This window comes from Microtus pennsylvanicus, chromosome 12, assembly GCF_037038515.1.
Source record: "Microtus pennsylvanicus isolate mMicPen1 chromosome 12, mMicPen1.hap1, whole genome shotgun sequence".
Lineage (NCBI taxonomy): Eukaryota > Metazoa > Chordata > Mammalia > Rodentia > Cricetidae > Microtus > Microtus pennsylvanicus.
The window spans coordinates 88,588,308-88,593,802 of NC_134590.1; the positions used below are offsets into that span (position 1 = coordinate 88,588,308).

Below are 5,495 nucleotides of genomic sequence, written 5' to 3' on the forward strand. Positions count from 1 at the left end.
AAGAAGGTATTTTTCAAAAGCATAGAGGACAAACACGAGTACGTGCAGCTAATGGCTTGCTGGCACTGAGCTAGCTCATGCCTTTTAGCTGTTCTCCTCTCTTACACGAGATCAAGTTTCCAGGCAAGTTTCTCCTGCTGGAGTATGATCTCCAGCCAACTGGAGGCACCTGGGAGCTGTAAAATATATTAGCATGTCTGGGTCCTACCCCAGAGGTTTTTATTTTATTGGTCTGGGATATGGTCTGGGCATCAGGAGATGTTTTAAAGCTTATTCTAACATAGAGCCAAGATTGAGAGCTTCTGCTCTAAAGTATAAGAACTTCATTTTCTTCTATTTTTCCATTTGTAATACATTCCTGAGTTGTTCTTAGGGGAAAAATTCCCTGAGAACATGTGCTGTGAGACCCAGCTGCCTACTTACATGGGTATTTACAAATAAGTAATGAATTTAAAGATGAAGTCAAACGAAAGCCAGGAATCAGTTCTGGAGTTAAGTCTGAAATCTGTTGAGTTGTTGCTAATCTTTCGCGGAAAGAGACCTAAATCAGGATGTGGGGAGCGCAGCCAGGTGTAAGGAATGGAGGCTTAGTCAACGGGGAATTCTTTTGAGTTCCTTTGGGCTTTTGTACAAAGCGGTGCTCTCAAAGCTGGCTGTACATCAGCGGCTGAAGCAATACGTTTTACTCGTGCATTCTAATTTAATTTGCCAATGCCAAACAGTCTTACGTTTTAGTGAGCATCTAAACCACCCAGAGGGATGCTAAAACAATTGCTGGACACATCTTCATAATATCTGCATCACTAGATCTGAGGTAGGGGTTCAAAATTTGCATCTTTAGCAAATTCTTGGGTCACATGTAAGGGTTACTGGCAGGTAAGCTGTTTCCGTGGGTGAACCCATCATGGTCTTGACCTCTTTGCTCATATTCTCATTCCTCCCACTCTTCAACCAGACTTTGGGAGCTCAGTCTAGTGCTCCGATGCAACTCTCTGTCTCTGTTTCAATCAACTGCTGGATGAGGTCAAGACCATGATGGGTTTACCCATGGAAACAGTTTACCTGAGCTAATGGGAGCTCACCAACCCCAGCCAGACAGGGAAGGAAAGAGAAAAGGTCCAAACTAGTCCCTCTGAATGTGGGTGACAGCTGTGTGGCTGGGGAGACTGCGGGCCACTGGCATTGGCACCAGGATTTATCCCTACTGTTTGTACTGGCTTTTTGGGAACCTATTCTCTTTGGATAGATACCTTGCTCAGCCAGATATAGTAGGGAAAGCCTTGGAACTTCCCCAAAGCAAGGTATCTTACCCTCTCCAAGGAGTGGATGGGGGGGGATTAGACGAAGGGAAGGGGAGGATGGAAGGGAGTGGGAACTGGAATTGGTATGTAAAATGAAAAAGATAGTTTGTTTTCTCTTTAAAAACATAAAATAAAGGCACCTACACCATGCCTGCCTGTTGCCTGTGCTTGCCGGCTGCAGGCCTTCTTCTGGGGCTGCTGCTGCCCACCCCTCTCTCAGGTGCAGGACTGGCTGAGGAAGAGCTCTGGGATACTTCTTCATCTGTCAACCCTACTTTTCCATCAGAGGGAGGGCAAGTTTCCACCACGGCACCTGCTGTGGCCATGGACGAAGGTGTCCTTGAAAAGCAGGGCTCCTGACCCAGTGTGGACTTCCCCAAGCTCGGCATCTGTGAGGACCAGTTCCAGGTGGATAGCCAGTGTCCTGGAAACATGAAATGCTGCCGCAATGGCTGTGGGAAGATGACTTGTGCCACACCCAAATTCTGAGCTGCAGTCACCACCAGCCTGAGGAATGGGACGAGAATGCTTCTGCCAGGCCGTGCATCTGGCATCATTCCCAGGGCCTCCCTTCCCTCTGGTCTTTGTGTTTCTTCCTGGACCTGCAAAAGCATCTCCCTTTTCTAACCAATAAAGAGCTCCCTTTCAGAAAAAAAAAAATTACAAAACCAAAAAAAGTACACTAGGAAAAAAGAAAAGAAAAAAGTTGCTGTCTTAGAGCAAGGTCCAAACATTAGTTTGTGGGGAAAATGTGTCCAGGTAATTTCAACATACATCAGGGGTGGAAAATTAGTGCCTTGGAACGCCATACTTTCTAATTAAAGTGTAGCAGAAACTACAGCAAACCTGGTCCTTTGGAACCAGGGCATTTCAGGCGAATGAACAAATTTCAGGTAGAGTCCTGGACACAGTTCATGAAGGCCTAACTCTATGCTGGGAAGAAGAATGGTTGGATTCAACTCTCAAATTCTGTCAGTAGAAGAAACACAACCGAAGAACGTTTTCCCCTTTCATGTAACTGTCAGAGAAGTAAAGCAGCTCTTCCAGCACAGATTGTGTGGTACAGTGAGACACGAGGAAGAGGTTGCTTCTGCTGCTGACCAGCAGGGGTAAGTAGCTAGTCCTTGGGAGAGGAGAGGACAGTCAGTATCTTCAGTGGTGAGAAGCAAGCATGCTGCTTGTGGGAACCAGTGCTGACAGTCTGCTTATGCAGATGGAGCCTTCTGTGACAAGATATTCAAAGAAAGTATCCCCATCCCCAAGAAGCCACTGTTAGCTTAATATATTGTAGGTGGCTTGCTTTTGAGTTTTACATTATACATTTGTCCCTGATTTGAATTAACTCTGTAACACAGTTGTGTAATAAATATCATGCCAACCTTACAGCAGCATTGGCCAAAAGGTAGACATGCTGGGACAGTTGGGAGGAACTCTTGTCTTCAAGTCCCTGGTGTTTCCATACTTTAGGGGTTCATAACCACTCATGTTCCTCTGAAAGCCACCCCTCTCTACCACCCCTTCCCCACTCCACCCCCTTTCATCCCACCATGTCCTTGCTGAGTTTGGGTTCAGGCCATTTTCTCAAAATGCTCCTAAGTCACAGCGCCTAGTACCCAGCTATCCTGAAAGACCACTTTCCTCAGCCCTTATACTATGTGTAAATGGGGTGCAGGTCTCTGCAAAACAAACCCCTCCCCCCCTGCATTCTTGACTACTCAGTTGAATTCCCCATTGGGTCTTTGCTTATTGCTCTGCTTGCAGGTCAATACAATGAATCTAGAAGCCTACTGTTGTAGATCAAAAGAACCCCTAAGTGACTTTTTTTTGGGAGTTAAATTACCTTTTTACTCTTTTCAACCAGCAAAGCAAGTGACTGGGAGCTAGCCAGATGCTAATATGTCAATAAATTAGTCTGCCTCCAAAGAAAAGGGACTCCACTCAAGAGCACACGTTTGTGGCAGAAGCTTGAGAAGTGCATAGGACGTGACAATAGCTAACAATAATTTATTACACATTCCAAAACAGCTGGGAGAAATGATTGGTAATGCTTTTTGTATAAGAAAGGAAGACATGTGAGGTGGTGGATACACTGATTATCTTGATTCTATCATTACGTATCTTATACATGTGTCAAATATCACACTGTATTCCACTTACATATTATTGAAAAATAGAATAAAACTTGCAAATATTATCACTATGATTTATCACAATGAAAGCTTGTGTCAGACCCAAATTTTTCATACTTCTAAACTGTGTATTAGTGAATGGGCCAAATGAGAACAGCCAGATAACAGCTCCCGGAGACTTGATAAAGTCTACACTGCCTTGTCCTGATGGTCTAAGGAACGCATAGCGGAGAAGATGGACTTGGAGCTGATGCGGACTTATGCTGACAGAGGGCCTTCCGGTCAGTTCAAAAGAAGCAATTCTGCGTGGAGAAGGCTGACCTTGGTGCTACTATTCAGTCTCTGCAGCTGCCAGGCTGCCACGTTCTCTGGCGATGTTTGTGCACAGTGTAAGTACTTGCACAAGGGAACTCGAGTAACAACCATTTCACTGTGAAAATGAGCAGGTTCACATAGTGACATCAGACACTGCCCTAGCTGCCTTTGGAGGGTAGCCTAAGACAAGGGACCTTCAGCTGCTAACTATTCATCCTCTACTGAGTGTGAACTCCTGATCAGCAGTGTCAAAAAGGGTAAATATTTGTCATTGCGGATTCATTTACAGAAACACGCATGCCCACTCACACACATACATATACAAACACTTACATACATGCATATATACATAGACACACACACACATGAATACACACTTTCACAGAAACGCACACATAAAGACACACAGATGCACACTCATACATACATACACACACAGACTCACACACATTCATATACACACAGAGACACATGCATACACAGAGATACATACAGAGACAGGCACACAGAGACACAGACACACACACTTAGCACATTTTCAAACTCCAGGTAAATATTTAGCTAAAGATACTTCAGCCTACTCTCTCTCTCTCTTTTTTTTGGGGGGGGGGAGGCGGAGTATTTTTTTCTCCTAAATATAAATGTGAGACTGACTTTAAAAATAGGTGCATTACTCAGAAATGGGCAAAGTGTCTTTCTGTTAGTTAAGGAGCAGAAAATCTCACTCAGTCTTAGTCGTTTATGCCAAGAACAGAAGTTAGCATCTCATATTATCCCTGGGGATAAGAGGGAAAGATTTCGGCCATATGTACTCCGAACCCAGGGATTCAGAGAATTTCTAATCTCTCCATCCTCCTCTTTCCTGCTCCCTCCTGTCTCCCTCACAAGTTTGTGTTTCCATGCATTGGTGTGATTCTCTTCTGACACACCTTTGCATGAGGTGTGCAAACTCTTCCAGCTTACGTCCTTTTGGCCCTATCACCCCAGAGCCTAGGGGATCCACTTCAAGAACCGGTTACAGGAAGATGTGAGTTGCCTCGATTTGTGTCACTCACTGTAATAGCAATCCCTAAGCAATCTTCCCAGCAAAGGGTTCTGGTACTCTGCAAACCCTGGGTCACAGACTTGGTGTTTTGTTGATGACAGGGGACAATTACAAGAAATAGGGTAGGAGTGCTTGCTTCTGTAGCACAGATGTTAAGGTTAATAGAATACAAAGATTAGTGCGAACCGCGCATGGAGGGCATGTGACTTCATGAAGTTTCCCCAGTTTGCTTTCTTCTGAGACATGGTTCTGCTTTGGGGCCAGACTGGTATGGAATGTGCCACAGAGCCCAGGACAGCCTCCCAGCTGATAGCCTCTGGTCTCATCCTCTTGGGACCTGGGCTTACAGATATTTACCCTGTGTCCAGTCACATTCCCTACCTTTTAATTTTTTTTTTAATCTTAAGTGTTGTTTCTTTATTTTCTAAACTGTGAGGCTCTGGATTTGTTCGTTAGTTTATTCCATGATGCATATGCCACACCATGAGTTATAATCCTTAACCATATGTAGTTTTTATTTGTCAGTTATACATCAAGAAGAAGTGGTCGGACTGGCTCAGAGGATGAATTGCTTGTTCTATAAGCATGAGCCTGGATCTGCAGTGTGATGGCTAAAGAAGCTCCATTTTTATGCTAGGTACCCATCTCGGTACCCACTAGCCTTTGTCTGTGACTCCAGTCCCTGGAAGATAAATTCCCAGTATC

General features: G+C 44.5%; 1 pseudogene; it reads left to right on the forward strand.

The window, feature by feature from the left end:
- The first annotated feature begins 1,448 nt into the window (after nt 1-1,448).
- On the forward strand, nt 1,449-1,919 carry LOC142832788 (WAP four-disulfide core domain protein 2 pseudogene; annotated as a pseudogene).
- The last annotated feature ends 3,576 nt before the right edge of the window (nt 1,920-5,495 follow it).